Genomic DNA, 18,423 nt, shown 5'->3' with positions numbered 1-18,423 from the left:
GTCAAAAGCTTGCTCCTGCAGATTTGATATATAGTTTCTGAGAAAAAAAAAAAAAAAAAAAAAAAAAGGAGACTGCTCGGTTCTGAAACAGGCACTGGAGACATTCAGGTATTATTTAATAGGAAGAGAGTTTATTCTGGAACAGACCACTGTGCATGAGAGTGACTGAGCAGGATGAAAGACTCCAACAGCAGAAGCATGAGGTGGTATCTATCACTCCAACCTTTTCATTTCCCAGCCAGACATATGGCTGAATCTTGTAATTTAAATGCAGATTATCTGTCCCAGCAGGAGTGCCTGCACATCCTGGATCCAGTGTCATGTTTCAGTAGAGGCGTCAGTGACTGTTTTGTGTTGCATCATTTAAAAATATTTTGTTCTTTGATAAATTTAAATATTTTTCATGCTTTTAAAGGGCGGGTCTTCCTTCTACAGATGCTTTTTACTCTTTTAAGGGAAAAAGCATTCATTTCTGGTTTTCTACACTACCTGAAAGCTAGTTTGTGTCCTATTTACACAGAAGGAATGAATCTCCCCATTTACAGTACCAGGATGGCTGAACTTCAGAGTGTTTGGCACCTTGGCCTGGGAAGGAGCTGCAGTGTACAATGCACAGTGGAGAGCTGTATGCCAAGGGCCTTTTGAAGCAGTCATGTCATTTAGTCATGCAAATAAATATAGGGATTTCTTTAAAAATCAAAGTGTATATAGGAATAGGTGTCTAGGCATAGGAGTATTAGCACATGCAATTTCTTGATAGATTTTTGGAGGAGCAACACATAAACTTTTCAAAATTTTATTGGGAGTTGGACAAACTCCATGTCTAAATCCCAGGGATACAAGTTCCTTACTCTCCTGCACTGTCTAACCCACTGGATGTTTACCTTCCATAAACACCCTGGTCTGCTGTCAAATCCCTCAAATAAAAGTTTTGAACCAGCCCAGATGCAGACCAGTGTCAGGAAGTGCCCCATGTCTTTCACCTAAGATGCTTCAGACTGACCAGACAAGATAAAATCATAGAATCATCATGGCTGGAAAGGACCTTCAAGATAATCGAGTCCAACACATTAAGCACTAAACCATCTCCCAGAGTGCCACATAAAACTGTTTTTTTAATACCTCCAGAGATGGCAACCTCACTACAAACCTCGGCAATCTGTTCCAATGCCTCATCACTCTTTCAGTGAAGAATTTTTTCCTAATACCTAATTTGAACCTCCCCTGGTGCAGCTTGAATCCATTACCTCTTGTCTTTTCACTAGGGAGAAGAGGCCAACACCCACCTCACTACAGCCTCCTTTCAGGTAGTTGTAGAGGATGATAAGATTTCCACTCAACTTCCTCTTCTCCTGACTGAACAGCCCCAGCTCCCTCAGCCTTTCCTTGTAAGACATGTTCTCCAGACCCCTTATCAGCTTGGTTGCCCTTCTCTGCACTCTCTCCAGCACCTCAGTGCCCTTCCTATACTGTGGTGCCCAAAACTGCACACACAGTACTTGAGGTGCAGCCTCATCAAGGCTGAGTACAAAGGTAAGATGCCCAACCTCTTCTGAAATAACCAGAAGGGTCTTCATCTACTGGACTCAGCTTCCAGAGTCTTTGGTGTTACCTATTTCACCCTGGAAATGGGAGAGTTTCTGAACTGTCAGGGTTTTAGGCTGCAGCTCCTAAATAGCACAAGAATGCTTAAATCAGAGTGCTGGGGATATTTGTGAAGGGAGTAAGCTCTGCTGCTGCTTGAGTTAAGCCACTGTGTGGGTGGCACAGGAAAGGTCACATGGGCAAAAGGAGGGCAGGGAAGAGAAAGGCAGTCTGCTTCAGCAGCTGTAACAGAGGGGAATGAGGAAGAGGGGAGGTTGTAGCCAAGTGGGGGTTGGTCTCTTTTCCCAGGCAGCTCTCAGAAAGACAAGAGGGCACAAGAGGTCTTAAGTTGTGCCAGGGGAGGTTTAGGTTGGACATTAGAAAGAATTTCTTTACTGAGAGGGTGATCAAGCATTGGAATGGGCTGCCCCGAGAAGTGGTGGGTTCTCCGTCCCTGGAGATATTTAAAAAGAGACTGGATGTGGCACTCAGTGCCATGGTCTGGTAACTGCAGCAGTAGTGGATCAGGGGTTGGACTTGATGATCTCTGAGGTCGCTTCCAACCCAGCCAATTCTATGATTCTATGATTCTAAGAGTTGTGGAAAAGGGGAATGAGATGGACAGTGTGGACATGGGATGTGGTTGCTCTCCAGGGGGATATGGAGGTGTCAGGTGGCACAGAATGCTGTGTCTGATGTGAAGCTCATACAAAAAGACATGGGCATCCCCAAAGGCACAGTAATGGTATGGCCTAACAGGTACTTGTTCTCAGGCTTCATCTGTGCAAGTAACCAGGGCACAGCTCCAAACACTAACTTGTAAATTGCTAAATTGTTAGTGTGATCTTTTGGCATTGTATTGACAATTGTCATTTGCGGTCTTTAGGTCTTCAGCTGTCACTTCAGGTCAAGGACTGATGTAAAAAATACAGTTGTTGACATGGCAAGGACAAGGACGTTGAAGCTGCTAGGATTTACTTACCAGATGAAGGAAAAATGCCATAAAAAGACTAATTTTAACACTGGAAGTAGGCATCAATACAACAGAGGACCCAGGAGAAGTGACTGAGTGACACAGCAGTAACAGAACAGAATTCAACATGAGCAGTCGTGAGGATGCCACACTATGTACCTGGATTTAATAATCCTTGTATTGTGAAATGGTGGACAGGGATAGGTAGGTAGATAGGTAGGTAGGTAGGGAAAGAGGGAAAGAGAAAAAGAGAGAGAGAAAGAAAGAGAGAAAGAGGGAAAGAGAGAAAGAGAAAGAGAGAAGGAGAGAAAGAGAGAAAGAGAGAAAGAGGAAAAGAGAAAGAAAGGGAAGGGAAGGAAAGAGAAAAGAAAGGGAAAAGAAAGAGAAAAGAAAGAGAAAAGAAAGAGAAAAGAAAGGGAAAGGGAGAAAGGGAAAGAGAAGGCAAAGGCAAAAGCAAAAGTAAAAAAGATGCTTTCAGATTACCTTGGTGGAATGCCCTTACCTGGTATGGCCAATCGAGGATACTTCTGGTTTAGCTCATGGGCAATGAAATAGTTAATGTGACATCACAGCATGAGAAATATAACTACAGAAATACTCAAATATCTACAGAAAATATATGTGTAGGGTGAAAGATATGCCCCTCAGGAAGGTTGTTACTACATTTATTATCTAGATCAGTATGTGTGCTGCTGTAGAGGACAATTGCATGTGTAAAGAATCTACATCCCTAAGAGGTACACAGAAAAGACACACCAAGAAGCCCCTCAAAACTTATTTCAAGCAGTTGTTGTGATTTCTGGGTAAAGATGCTCTTAGTCTTCTTCCATTGCATGCTAAAAGAGCTAAACCCTTCCTAAAAAACTTCCATGTGGACAGATCAGTGAGCAAAACTGGAGACAAAGGCGAGAAAGGACAATATAGGCTTCTTTTTTTTTTTTTTTTTTTTTGCATTAGTGCTCTTTCCACTGAATTTCCAAATGTCTCTTTAGCAAAATGTATTTGACAGGTTAGGAATGAAGGAGTTTTTCCACATTTCCTGAAGCTCATCAGTAATTTGTAGGAGAGACAATCGATCAGCGTTTGACAGCCTTCTTTCACAAGTATAGTCTTAAAATATGTTTTAGAGGGAGATTTTGACACACTCATTCTCCAAACCTCTGGCTTTCAGGTTTGTCTTTGCATATTTCAGTTTAAAATCCCATCTGAGAAAATAATCGCTTTCTACATCTTGTAGGCTTTGATCCTTTTAGAATCTTATTTAATGAATTCTGCCTTTTGCCTTTCCCTTCGATATAAAGTCTTAAAAAAAACCAACATACAACCAAACAACAAAAACCTAACACCATCAACAACACTAACAAATGTCCTGCCTCTGAGCATAGTTAGTAAGAAAATAACCTTAGTGGTCTTTTGCCTGCAGACATCCCATGGAACTCCACGATGATAGATTCTAATTAAGGGATTGACTTTTCAAGAAAGATTAAAATAAAGAAATGCATTTAGCTTTGCTAAACAATGACAGGGAGGGAACAGGAGAACTGTCAGCAACAATAAGAAGATTGTAAACACCAACAATAGACAAGAGCTGTTTGAAGGAAGAGAAAGAACACTTTCTTAGGCGCCAAGAATAATAAGGAACAATGGATGCGTAAAGTAGAATAAATAAATTCAATGTTGATTATTAGTATTCTTATGATACTACAACTTTTGACTGAACACAGGGATGTTACTTGTCAAGGACAGAGTTATTAATGACCAGGGTAAGTGGAAGGGCTCTGATTACCTTATTTCAGCACTGCCAAATGTGATGTGCACTTTCATGTGAGAGGTTGCACCATTTCATCCCTCATGATGAAAATGTTTGCATCAGGTCTGCTTTCTAGGCAGCCTTTGTAGAAATGCCCACCAGAAATAACATTTACAGAACTGCAAACCCACTTTTTCCTCCAAGGGACCAGTGGTAGAGCCACCACCTTCACACTGTGGAGAGGGCACGGAGTGATAAGGAAGGCAGTGGAGGCTGCACAGTGTGGTGTGCTTGTGGGTTTCATCTCCTGCATCCAGGGGAGGAGGTGCTCTGTTTCTAGCATGAAGGTGAGCAGATCCTTGCATCCACCCCTGGGATGGCTTTGTCTCACCACCCTGAAACGCCTTGTCTAACCCTGAAGGAAACAAAGCTGAAGTCTTGGCAGTCTGCTACTGCTGTTCAACCTGATGTAGGGATTTCTGCTTGCTTCAGAGAAAGACGTTAGAATAGCTCCAAAGCCTCTATGAAAACGTAGGTTTTATTTAATATTTAAAAGGACAAACTCAACACTGTTAAGAGTTTCTAGGTTATCATGATTCAGGTAAGCCTAGTTACAATAAATGCTCATGCCAAAAACCCTTACTAAAACACTGTAGTGTAAGCCATCATGTTTCCTAGGTCTTGACAGTGGAAGTGTATGCTGCTGTTGCTGAAAGAAGTACAGTCTTTGAATGAACCTAGACTGTGCCCATTAAAGCTCTGGTGGAAGAGCATAACCACTTCTACTGAAGTTTCAGGAACCAGAGATGGGTTTCAGCTCCAACACACAGGTCAGGGTGTCCAGAGTCAGAGATGAATACAGGAAGGCTCCAAGACTGGACTCTTCCTTGCTCACCTGGGACAGTTTCTGATGATCCCTCAGAGTTTTTCTCTTCAAATAGCAAAATAATCACAGTTGCCTCTAATAACATTAATTCCTCTGCTCTTCCTTCAGCACCCGGACTTGCAAGGTGAGCACCTTGCCTCTGTCTGACAATGTAGACAGAGCTGGGAACATGTACTGTTTTATGTAATTCTAACATAAGTTTTTTATGCCAGCAGTTATTCAAATAGAAAGATATCTGGGGATTATTTTTTTCCACTGCAGAGGATGCACACGAATGTAGCGTTACAGAGCCTACCATGCAATTGTGATGCCATGTGATGGCAATGTTTCCAAATCTATCTAAATTCCAAATTCTATCCCACAACAAAAGGTCAGCAAGTAACCACTCAGACAGATACAATGACAGACTTCCTTTCTACCTGACATGCAATCTTCCCAGAAAATGAAGACAGAAATTACTGAGTACATTTGTAAAACATAGAATGAGAGGTGTGTGTACAAAACCAATTAAGGAAAGAATTGCTTTTCGCTGCTTTTTTCCTGGTGCACTCTTTTGGAAATTTACCTCCATATACTAATTAACCTCTGGGTGACTTTATGTAAATTAGATGGCATTCTCTGCAGTATTTCTGTAGTACTGCAAGTGATTTAAAGTGATATAAAGTGCTTTAACGGTAGCCAACAAAGTTTCTTTTTAATGTATTAGACTATAAAGACACTGGAATGAGCAGGCTCTCTTGGAATAAGAGGTAAATTATGAAAAAGAGAAGAAAAGGTGAAAGTTGTTTGAAAGATACTAGGAAGATACACAGAGTTCATGGGCCACATCCCCAGCTTTATAAACACACCCAGGACCGCTAACTCAGTGTGGATGTTAAAAATTACATTATCTCAGGGCCTTGCATCACACATTGTAAACAGATATTCAGGATGTTAAGTGGAGTCCTAGAGCCATTGGTGATCTCAGAGAAGTAATTCCAATAGATCAGAAAGTGTCACTTAGGAAGCCAGGGGATTGATTTCCCTTATGGTGCCTTGCTGTGCCATTAGTTTTCCCATACCTCTGAGACATCTGGGACAAAGAGTCTCGTGAGGAAATTGAACTAGGGAAACAGTGTCTAGATTTATAGAGATTTGCTGTTATGCCTAAAAGATTTCAGAGCAGAATTAGCCTTGCTGACTTGGTGTTGCCCACAAACATCTAAAGCTCTTGGGAAAGCAAAGACACGGGGAGTGACCAAATCAGTGTCAAGACAGCTGAAGTCCATCCATGCTGATGCCAAATGTGCTCCTGAGTGTTCACTGAGGTGTATGGCATGACAAAGATGTCTGGTGATGTCAGTAAAGCTTAGAAAGCTATTATAGGATGAGTTAAGCCCTAGAGGTGAGTATCTTTCTCCATTAGAGAGGGGGAGAGCATGGCTGGTCCTGATGTAAATGTCTATAGTCAATATCCCAGTCCCTTAGGAAAGCACAGCTAATAAAGGAACACTGCTGGGAGAAGAAAGATAGGAGACACATCACCTTGAAGCCTGCTGTGCATTATTATTGTTGTTGTAGTTCGAAACATATATATATATATATATGAGCATTATACATATTGTATAAGCCTTATTACATATTGTAATACATGTCATCTACATATTGCTTGGGTACAGATGCATCACTGAAAAAAAATGAGGAGGCTGATTCAGCCTCTGGAAAAGATGGCTAAGGTGCTCAGCTCAAGAAGAGAGTACCAGGCTGTGACTCCCAATGCAGTAAGCCTTGCAACACACACTTAGGCACCTTAAGTGCTGAGGCAGGTGAAATTCTACTATATATTTGTTTTCAGTCATTCTTTGTTAGTTTAGGAGGCTCCCTGCTCAGTACTCTGGCTGTGGTGAATCCCAGGCACCTGATTCTCCCTGTGATACATCAAGAATGGGAATTTCACACTGCACATTATGAATGAATTCAGTACCAGGAGCTTACAGGAGCTGTGTGGTGAAACCTGGTATTGTCACGTTGTCTGTGGACATAAAGGCAGGTATCTAGTAGTTAAGCACAGCAGCAGCTTGCCTGTAGGCTTTCAAATTTTGCTGGAGTTAGCTTGTCATCTGTGAAATGCTAAAATGCTTGGAACAATGCCAAGCAGCTACCTGGGTCATTGGCTGAATGGGGAGAGCCAGGCTGAGAGATTTACTTCAGGGCAGTCTGGGAAAAAAAAAAAAAACCAAAAAGGGAAAAGGAAAAAAAGAAGAAAAGAAAAAAAATTTCGGAGAAATATTGAAAGAAAAAGTACATCATGAATATATAATAATGGCATTTGGTAATTTTGGATGCTGCTTTTAGGTGGGGAGTGTGATGGAGAGGCAGACACAGCCAAGATGAAGAGGGATTTCCTACTCAGGGCATCCTGACCATCAAAGTCTTCCTGTGCACTCTACTGCTCTACTGGCAGAGCAACCTGCTTAATATTTCCCCTGCACCTCCTCTTTTCCTATAAACCTCTTCCTGGGCAAAGTGGGAGTATGTAAAATTCTGAAAGACATCAAGGAAATTTCCAACATGCTATTTCCCTTTACTAACTCCTCTTTTTCCAGGAAAAGATACCCAGTCTGCAGAACCTTTTAAACCTACAGCCACTGTGGCTGGCATTTATTTGTGTCTCATTGCAGAGGCAGATCCCCTCCTGGATCCATCACATATAAAAGAGGAGTGGAGGTCCCTAAAGGTGGGGGTGTGAGATGGTGATGCCTTGCAATCAGCCCCACGTTTTCCAGGTTTAGTGTAACTTTGAAGTTCTCCAAGATACATACCGAAGACAGGGTGGCATAGGAGAGGTGCACCTAACAATGCTTTAAAAATGAAAAGAAAGCTTGTTCAGAGAAAAAAACGTGGCAGACTAAGGAAAAGGACAGAGCTGCCTTTTCTCTACCCCATGACTGGCCTCATGCTCCGGTGTGTTTCCATGGAGGCTGTTGCTTGTCACTGCATGGCTCACAGTGGAGTGTCACATTGGATGGGAGCCAGCTCAACAAGAAAAATAAAGTGAGTTTTTAAGAGGTAATGTGGTAAATGTTCTTCTCAGTCTGGCTACCAATATGTGCTGTCTAGCCTGAGGCGTGCAGCACATATGGGTGAAGCTACTGAAGTTTGGTACTTTTAACTTCTCGAGTCACTTTTTACAAAATCAAAAGCGACACATTAGAATAATTGAAGGAGGGAGAGGGGGGGGAAAAGATAGGTGAAAGATAGGATATTGCTAATTTCTCAGTTCTTATTCTGATGCTTACATGCTTTTCCACATACCAGGGGATTTTCCCTCCTGCTTAGACACTGGCAGAGTGGGAAGCTGTTTGCAGCAGCAGACGGCCAGGGTAGCCAAGCACTCCAGCCATGCTGCTGATGCACAGGCAGGTGATGGTGTCCAGGGCAGCAGCAGATGCTGTCATTTGGGCCACCTGCTTGGGGCAGCCCTAATGGTAGCCCTGCCCTCCCACTCTCCTAGCAGCTGCTGCAATAGGCAGCCTGGCTCCAGCTCCTCCTTCCTACATGGAAAATCCAGTTTCACCTCCGCCGCTGAGGCTCAAATGAGCTCTGGTGCTGGCTGCTCCTCAGACAATTTGGTCAGCCCGTTTGGAGGGGCTGTGTTACAGAGGGGAACTTCTGAAGAAAAAGTTGGGTGATGTCTGCTAGTCAGAAATCTGCTTCTCTCTCACTTCTGGTCTTTCAAGGCACTTCAGCAGTCATTTTGTTGTGTGCCCCTGGGCTTCTGGGAGAGCATCACAACCTCCTCCTCTTTTTCCCATCTGTCAGCTCAGTAGTGACAATAGGGCAGGCTGGAGTTTCTTTCAGCTCATTCAATTTCTACAGTTAGCATTTGCCAAGTGCTCAACCATTTGTAAAAATCATGTCATCAGTTGTCATTAGAAAGAGAATTGATAACTGGTATTTACTAAGAGTTGCAGTCACTCAAATTAATACATTCTTATTAAAAAAATAATCCAAAATAACACCAAAAAACCCCAAAAAAACCCACACCAACAACCCCAAACATTAAGTAAGTAATTGCTACAATATGATGCTTATGTTTTTCGGCTGTTAGATTGATACCCAGTGGCACAACTACGGTTAATAATCTGTGAAAATCCCCACTTAAAAAAAAAATTGTAACACATTAAAAAAAATAAAATTTACTCACTGAAATGTGATACGTACAACTGAGCCCAGATGAAACCTCTTGTGAGCCACCAACCTTTTATCCAGAAAACATATGATCCAGAAATCACCACAACCATGGATATGTCCATGATGCCCAGGTGCAAACCCAGGCATTTCAAGCCAACCTGCTGAAACAACAAGTGTTGAAAAGAACCACTTTCAATGTGTCTCATTTCCAGTCTGATTCTGAATCTTTTCCACTCCTGAGACTGAGTAAATATTTCCTGAATCCAAGAGATTCTGGTATTGGCAAAGCCAAATTGTGTGGCATTGAAATAAAAAATTACCAACATGAATGCCTTAGTAACACAGGAAGGCATCAGGATGGAAGATGGGAAAGAAGGAATGCTGTCCAAGAAAAGAAAAAGCATCAAAATGATTATTTGTTTGGAGATTTATTCTGTTGTAACTTACTTAACACCTCCAAAGAACAAAGAACTTTGCTGAATTAAAAACAACTGGGGTAAGAACAGAATTTCTTTAAAGTATTTTTATGCATAAAACCTGTCAAGAACAGAGTGAAAGATTGCTCTGATAATATGTTTTTTGCTGCCCACTAGGTCTGAAATCAGATCCATGCTCAGCTGAATGTGCTCCTTTGCTGTCCTGCCTGCAGAACCCTTCTCAATCCTATGCACAAAACCAAAACAGTTCTGAAACATTTCTTCTGGCTTTGAAACTGTTCCTCCAGCTCTTTCATGTGCAGAACTTCTTTTGCAGCCTATGAAGCCCCTGCACAGGGAACAAATTGCACACCACCAGTTCTACAAAGACAGAGTGGAGGGCAGGATAACTGAGAGCCACAGGAACACAACACAGTGGCAGTTACAAGGCAAATTTGGAAAGATCATCCCACGCCATGCCTCTATCTTGCTAAGAGATGTAGCAGCTTTAAGGTTCATATACAGTATGCCTCTCTTTATAAAGCATTCTTTAAGAGAATAAAAGATTCCACTAATTCTTTTTTTTTTTCCTTTCTCCCCTCCTAACCAACCAAAACCCACAGTATTCACTATGAGCAGCTGAGATAATGAAATTGAACATGGAGCTTAAAATTACGTAAGAAATTTTCTCAGGGTGAAGCTTGGGTCTATAAATTCAGCTACAGAGTTTTTAAATGAAAATCCACAGCAGCCCGTTCTGTTCCTGGGTGTCAAACTGACATAATGTTCAAAGCCAGGAAATGTTTGTGTCAATTTTTTTTCCTTACTAAAACATTAACCAAACATTGGAGAGATGCAAAGTCCAAAACCTCCTCCTTTCCTAGAACATGTTCCTTGATGATTCCCTTCACTTTTGCCAGTGTTGGATCATACTAAATAAGGTACTGTTCCTCCTGTTCTCCTGCCTCTTAAATAAGAGCATAACCTTTCAAGGGCTAAAAGAAGGAAATTTTAAAATTAAAAAAAATAGTACATGATCTCAATCCAAGGTTATAGAAAGGGTACGGAGCTTTCGGATCAAGGGAGTGAAGCATTAATACTGCACGGCCCTACTTTCCTAGAATATGTATCTTGGCAACATTGCTATTCTAAATCTGGCAAATTGAGTATTTTGATCTCTGCCCCTAGAGAAAAACATGCACCTATTATATCACATTATAATTTTACTCTTTCATGCAGTGTAACTGAACTATTCTGCATTATATACTTCATCGTATCAGAGAGGCTGCATTGTGTACTCTACCACTGCCATTAATGAACTGAAGCCAGGTCGTTTTGGTTGGGTTTTTTTTTTTTTTTATAAGGAGATTGGGCAGAAGGGAAGATTTCCTGATTGTCTAAGAAGGAACAAATTGGTTTAAACAAAATACAGAAAAAGCACAAAAGTGGCCCGGTGGTGTGTTCCAGTGCTCATACCCAAGGAACATTACTGCTGATGCTTGAGCAAGTCCCATGAAACAGGATAGAGCCACTTGTCAGTCATACTCACACGTTTCACACTGATCATTTTGGTTAATGGGCACCTCGAAGCTGACTACAAACCCTAGCATTTGATTTCAGTGCAGTGCATGTGAAGTAGATTCAGAGAAACAGAAGCTGACATCCTTACCCCCCAAAAGTCTGCAGTCTGCAGCTTGATGGTGGCTGTCAGATAAAGCACCGAGGCCCCCACGTCCACGCGGAGCTGAGTGGAGAATGAGTGGAGGAAGCACTTGGCAGATGATCAGAGACTGGCGTGCAAGACAGCAACCATACCCAAAAGGCTGGATCTGCTGATGTGGTCAATTCCTTGACCAAAAAAATTTACGTGTCTGTATCCAAAAGGGAAGGCTTGTGAAAGGAATTAGTAATACAATCCCTCAACTGCAGGTATTTGAATTGATTATCTGTCAACCCAAAGGTTTCCCTAAGTTCAGCAAATGAACACAATCTGTCTTCTAAAATATATCATGTAATTTGTTAAAGCTTTTGCCTAGCCATGCATTCCAAATAAAAACACATTTAGTTTTTGGTTTGGATAGTAAGGTTGATTTTTTTTTTTTCTTTTAGTTTATTTGAGTTAGAAAATTGAATACAAGCTGAAATGGAATAAACAATAGATAAGAGTGATTTTTATGACTGGTGTTAATTTAAAAGACAAAAATCTCTCAATATTCAGCACATTACTGATTTACTTCAGATGTATCTTTATTTGTTTCAGGCTTGCATTGTTAAAATATGCTATTGATTTTCTGTTTGCTTTTGTTCGGAGGTTCCAGTGTGCTCTCTGCTGGTGATGCCATTCCCCCTTTCGAAAAAATGATTGATTCATTATGATTCAATTAAAAACAAAGCAAAACAAAAAGCCCAAGACTTAAAACATACTTTATTTACAGGTAGACATTGCTGAACTTATTAGCACATCTGCTGGGCTAGGATCTAAGACAAAATGCAAATAAGACAGTGGATACTGGGGAGGAATGGTGAAGAAAATTCTGTATCAGTGAAGGACAAATACAGGACAGGTGAGAGGCTGAGGAACATTATGGGGATATCTTATAGGACCTTCTTTTTAGTAATTTTTAGGAAACTCCATTGGGGAGCTACAGGAATACTGAAAGGAGCCACTTGGGAATCCAAGTGATGGGAGTCAGTAATTAAGTGAATTAGTAGCACTGTTCTGTAGGCAATATGGCAGCAGTGGAGAAGAATTATGGAAAAAGTCTAAAATACACACATGAACATACTTGTCAGGCTTATGAAAAAGTAAGTAAACAAAAATGTTCTGTGGGTCAATTTGCTCTCCTAGCTTCCAAAAGCATGTATTTCTGTTTTCAGCATTGTATATGGCAATGCACTATTAAGGTTCCCATTTCAAAACTCCAGAAGACTCTTCTTTCTGAAAATTTGGCGTGCTGAACAGACTCATTGACTAAAAGGAAATGTGAGTAAAGACCCTTCTTCCAAGAAAAAAATGAAGAAAAAAGAGAACTTTCTAAACCTTTATAAATACACAGTGTTTCCAAAGCATTTCAGTGCTAAAATGTAAGCCAGAACATTTTCAAATAGAGAATGTATGCTCAGCTTTGTTAATCTAGATAAGAATTAAAACAGAGAGGTCAGGTATATGGAGTGAGCCAAGACAGTGATTTAGTAGGACAGATTTTCCATAAAAGCATGTGATTGAGAACTACATTTCTCTCTACATCTATGATATATATCAAATACTAATGTGTAATATCCCTACTTCTGTATCAATCTATTGATAAATAATCATGTAATATATTTCTCCTATGAATGTTGCTACATATTTTTGCTTTAGATACTGCCCTGCAAATTCATGCATATGGGTAATAGTTCTTAGTAGCAGGCAATAGACCATGTAAACAGCCAACATCACACATAATGAAGCTCACAGAGAACAAATTTTATCACCAAATGTCACTCAGCCAACCCCTCTTCTAGATGATTTCCTCAGATATATTAGAGAAATGAATAAAATATTTCTAAATATGACAAAATAAATATTGATGGGTTTAAATATTTTATCTGAAATTCAATGGAAATGAGCTTCATCTGCTTCCCAGGGCACAGCAATGTGTGCAACATGATGTTTCTCTGTTACCCACCTTATCGCTCTGTCTACATGCAATCTTCTTCCTGCTATCACTATTCATTTTTCATGTGCCAAGTATTCATTAATCCTTTAACCTCAGTAGGTAGAAACCAGTTTTTCTCTGCAGCACAGTCAGCTCTGGGAAATTGTTGCTCCCCATTCCAAGTGGTTAAGAAGGACGAATGTTAATGCTCATGCTTTTTATTGATAAATCTGAATTTAAGCTACTCACCTATCCAGGGAATGCTTCTAGTGTTCCATAGTAGTCTGCTTCCTATGGGATTGCATATTTTATCTTTTGAAACGCTGTGTTACAAACGCTAACTTTTGACTTGGGAAAAATCTTTTGAAACCTAATGAATCATGTATGTCACTTATGGAGAGTTGTTGGAACTGGTTCTGCATCTAAACCAATAAGGATATACATTGCTGGGGTCATTGGACTGCATTTTAACTCTACACCCTTTTCTCCAAAGGAAGTGACAACACTAGAAGCAAAATTATAATAGCAAACCATGTCAATTCCCCTTTATATCTTGCAGAGACATATACTTACATAGACTACAAGGTAGAGTTCTCTTTATATCCATTTTAACATTTCTTATTTGCTATTCCACCTTCTTTTTTCAGCCTTGTGGAGACAAAGGTAAGATGCAGGGACAAATAGCAAGAGGGTTATGTTACCTAAGCTGCTTATGCCAAAAGGTGGCAGAGGACCAGTAACAGGGAAAACATGTGGAGTGATGCATAGATGTATTTCAGGCAGTTGGCATGAAATCCTCAAAAGGAACAAGCATTGGATCTAGTTCTTCTGGCTCCCTTGGTAAATACTGTGTACAGAAGCAAACATGAGTTTGTATTTACTGAAAGTAATAGCGTTTTCGCAGTAATTATTTACCTGAGCTCAGCCTGGCTTTTCCTGTAAATACCCAAGCTATATACCCAGGCTTTTGCAAACACACTATGGGCCAACCTACCAGACAAGGGATCCCTCTTCTTGCACTTCATTTGCCAAATTATTGTTATGAATGGGATCCTCTGAAGCTGCTGAGCCAAGATTTGAGGAGGACAAGGGGCAAGGACTCCTAGGGAGCCTGCCATTATCTACCTGCTCTGCCCATGGCTTTTGCCAGAGTTGAGCGTGGCCATCCTATTCTTAAGGCTATTAAGCTTCTGTAAACTAAATACTCCCTGAACATTGTCCAGAAACCATCTTAGCAGCCAGGGCTGGTCAAAGCTCACTTCCACTCTGGCCACACTGTTTACTTCAAACAACAGGAGTCATGAGGGAGGAGGCAGAAATCAGCCACATCAGCTTTACATTAACAAAAGGCTCTACAAGGCAAGGGAATCCCGAGGTAACCAATCAGGCCAGCTTAGTAGCTTGGACACTGGTCTGGCAAGGGCCACGGATCTTCCCGCAAAAATTTTTCACAGTGTACACGTGTATGTGCAAGAATGCTTTTGAAAAGAAATAAGAGATTTGCTTCTGAAACTCTCAGGATTTATATGTTTTGTTTCCTAAGGCTTTAAAAGTTCTTTTAAAACATCCATGTAACAAAAAAAGTTTGTATTTTAAACAAACATTAAGATTTTGGCATGTGTTTCTCTGTATGTAGCTATTAATGGCCATTAATGCAGCCCTTACATCTGAAAAATCTTCCCGCAAGTTCTCGGTTTGCAGAGGCACGACTCAGAATTAGGTGCTGACCACCAAGCAGAAAAAAAAACCCAACAAAGTAACAAAACATATCTCATAATTCTCATAAGCTGCAGTGCGTCTGTGTGAAAAAACTAAATTATAATAAAAACCATAAAACCCCAAAACAGACGAACAAAAAAAAAAAAAACAAAAAAACCCGTAAAAAGGAAAAGGTTTGCAACACTCAACTCCTGCCAGCCCTCCAGGTACCTGCGCGGACGGCAGCGCCCAGCATGGCAAGCGGGGACGAGCACAGGAGGCGAACGCTGCCACCTCCACCGCCACCCTTACTGCCACCGCTACCGCCCCCGCCGCCGGCCTCCCGCTCCCCGCCGGCAGCGCGGCCCTGGGACGGTCCCTCCCGCCCCGCGGCCCCCGGTCACCGCGCCCGGGCCCCGCCCGCCGCCCCCGCCCACTCCCCGGGGGCTCCCCGCGAAGCCTCCGAAGCCTCCCCCGCCACAGGGCTACCCAGGGCGGTGTCACCGCCGCCTTGTCCCCATCCGCACTCCCCTCAGAGCCCCCATCGCCGCGTCACCCCGGGGCTCCGCTCAGCGTCCCCAGACCCTTGTCCCCTCACGGTGCTCCCCTCAGCGCCCCCATCTCCTTGTTCTCTCCGGGGTTCCCCTCATCACCGTGTCCCCCGGGGCTCCCCTCAGCTCCCCCTCTCCCCTCCCGGGGCTCCCCTCAGCTCCCCCCTCCACCCCCGGGGCTCCCCTCAACTCCCCGTCCACCCCCCGGGGCTCCCCTCAGCTCCCCCTCCACCCTGTCGTGTCCGCCCTCCGGAGCTCCTCTCAGCGCCACCACCGCCCCACCCCCCTCAGGCCTTCCCTCAGCGTCCCCATCGCCCCGTATCCTCCCTCCCCGGTCTCCCCCGTCGCCCCGCACCCCGCCGAGCCTCCCTCCGTGCCCCGTTAACCTGTTCCCGCCCCGCCTGCCCTCAGCGGCTCCCCCGCCCCGGGCCTCCCCTCGGCGCCACCGCGGCCCCCCCTGCTACCGGCCCCGCCCTGCCCCTCCCTGCGGCGCCCCCGGAGGCCCCACCGCCCTGCCCCTCCCCTCGGCGCCCCGCTGCCCTGCCCCCCGCGGCCGGGCGGGGTGGGCCGGGACCGGAGCCAGTGCCGAAGCCGGGCGGAGGGCGGTGCGGCCGGGCGTTACCTTCCCCACCCCTCCGGGGCGGGGCGGGGCGGGCAGCGCACCGGGCGCCGGGGCGGCCGAGGGGCGGGGGTGCGGCCCCTCCCTTCCCCCCGCCCGGCTGCCGGTGGGGGCGGGGACGCGCCGCATGCCAGCGACGCCACCGGCGCCCGCCGCGACCGTAGCAAGGGGCTGGGAGCTGGGGAGGGGGACAGCGGTCCGGACTGGACCCTTTGTCTGAGCGGCCGGTGGGGTGTCGCGGCGGCGGCCCCACCGAGAGGCGAGGCGAGGCGAGGCGGCGCCGGGAGCCTCCTCCACCCTCGGCCCACCCTGCCCCCGGCTCATCATGTGACGCGGGTAAGTCGGCGGCGAGCGCCGCGGTTCTCCGGGCTGCCCCCATTCATTTCCCGGGAAAGGCGGTGAGCCCGGGCTCCTCCGCCGGTGCTGTGCGCTGTGTGAGAGTGGGTGACTGCCCGCCCGGGGAGAGCGGGGCGGACAGACAGACAGACAGGAGAGAGAGCGGGGACCCCGTGTCAGGGGGAGGAAACAGTTTCTCCTGCTCTGCCGCTTCTGCTCAGGTCTGTGCCGATTCCCTTTCTTATAAGAATAAACGGCGAACGTGTATATTTTTTACTGCTGCTGCTGTCCCAGTCAGCTTTTTCTGTTTTTTTTTTAGAAAAAAAAATAATCGCTCCTATACTGAAGTTAAATAATTTAAAAGAAGAGCGGGGGCAGGGCGCCCCCCCCCTTCTCCTTCCCCCAGCACCACCGGGGGGAGCCGGGGGTTAACAGCGGTGCCCTCCCCCCCCCCCCCCCCCTCTCCCGCCATCCCTTCCCTCCCTCCATCCCTCCCGGTGCCCCGGCGGCAGCGATGCCTGAGGGGGGGTTGGAGGGGAGGGTGTGACTGTATGTGTGCAGGGTGCTGGGGGCCGCCCCCGGCCCGAACTTTTCCCTCAACTTTTCCCGCTGAGGCTTTAGGTGGGGGATGGGGGAGGGGAGAGGAGGGAGGGGGAGGAGGGATGGGGGGGGGGGGGGGGGGGGCGGTGAAAAAAGCGGGGGGAAAAAATAAAAAGCGATAAGCGAGGAGTGAGGAACAGCGGGCTGGGAGCGCCCAGCCCTTTGTGCTGCCGCCCCTGGGCGGGGGTAGAGGGGCGAGCGGCTGCGGTGCCCCTGCGCCTTTGGGGGGGTGTGTATGTGTGGGGAAAAAAAATTAACATGTACTAATAAATACTAAAAAAATAACACCAAGTAAAAAATCAGAGTGTAACGCTACAAAGGGAGAGAATTGGCTGTAACGTTATATAGGGGCAAAAACTAGAGTAACGCCGTATTACCTTCTACCAAAATAATTACCTTATGTAAAACAAACACTTGCGCTTCCAGCAGTCGGCCGGCGTTGCTTGGGGAGCAAACCGCTGGTATTTGCATTAAAAGCCTGTGCCCCATGGCACCGCCGTCACCCTGGGAAGCCCACCGCAACCTTTCCGCTGCTGCTGCAACCGGGTAGACGCACTGGGAGGAAATTTGGGCTCCCAACCCTTTCTCCTCCCAAAATCTCGCCCCCAACGGGTGGTGCGGTTTTTTGTTTGTGTTTTTTGTTGTTTTCTTGGGGTTTTTTTTTTCCTTTTTTTTTTTTTTCTTTTTCTTGGTTGGGGGGAGGGGGGAGGCGGATAGGAGCAACCCGATGGGTTATTTTATGTTCCCCCCCCCTCTCCGTGGTTTGCAGGGATGCGATGCTCCGCTCCAGGCAGCGGGGTTGGTTTTTTGTTTTGGTTTTTTGTGGGATTTTTTTTTTTTTTTTTTCGGGTCTTGGCGAGGCGTTCGCTCCCCCAAAAATAAGCTTGCAAAAGAAGCGGTTTTTACGCTCTTAAGGACCAGGTGCGAGCTCCTTTGGTAGGAGGCACCGAAGAGAAGTTCACTTGCATCAGGGTTTAAAATCCTGCTAGCTTTTGGCGGTCTCTTTCCCCCTGAATAAGTAAGTAAACCGATTTATTGCTTTTAATTATCCATCATGAAATGTATTTTTCTCCTTCCTGCTTTTTTTTTTTTTTCTTTTCTTTTTTTTTTTTTTTTTTTTTTTTTCCCTCACCACGGCAGGTAGATATTCGCGCCAACTTTGCGAGGCTGCTTTATATAGCAGTGGCGTATATGGGCTC

General features: G+C 44.6%; 1 protein-coding gene and 1 long non-coding RNA gene across 5 annotated transcripts in view; one reads left to right on the top strand and one right to left on the bottom strand.

The window, feature by feature from the left end:
* Nucleotides 1–11,872: 11,872 nt before the first annotated feature.
* Nucleotides 11,873–17,889, bottom strand: LOC139794943 (uncharacterized). Of its 2 annotated transcripts, none has more exons than XR_011725320.1 (2): nt 17,621–17,889; nt 11,873–14,256 (listed from the first exon to the last, which is right to left on the bottom strand). It is a non-coding gene; the product is annotated as an uncharacterized lncRNA (long non-coding RNA). The 2 variants fall into 2 exon arrangements; XR_011725321.1 differs by lacking the exon at nt 17,621–17,889 and adding an exon at nt 16,292–16,480.
* KLF12 (KLF transcription factor 12) overlaps nt 16,480–18,423 on the top strand; it is a 249,071-nt gene continuing 247,127 nt past the window's right edge. For 2 of the 3 annotated variants that reach the window (XM_071741198.1, XM_071741127.1), the window contains exon 1: nt 16,480–16,624. The gene's annotated coding sequence lies outside the window, so the exon portion shown is untranslated. Of the gene's footprint in view, nt 16,625–16,769; nt 16,846–18,423 lie in introns of those variants that run through there. The other variant, XM_071741143.1, reaches the window with a different exon arrangement.

This window comes from Heliangelus exortis, chromosome 1 (genome assembly GCF_036169615.1).
Source record: "Heliangelus exortis chromosome 1, bHelExo1.hap1, whole genome shotgun sequence".
NCBI classification, from domain to species: Eukaryota; Metazoa; Chordata; class Aves; order Apodiformes; family Trochilidae; genus Heliangelus; species Heliangelus exortis.
The sequence above is the reverse complement of the archived record's forward strand: the minus strand, read 5'-3'. Positions and strand labels throughout refer to the sequence as shown.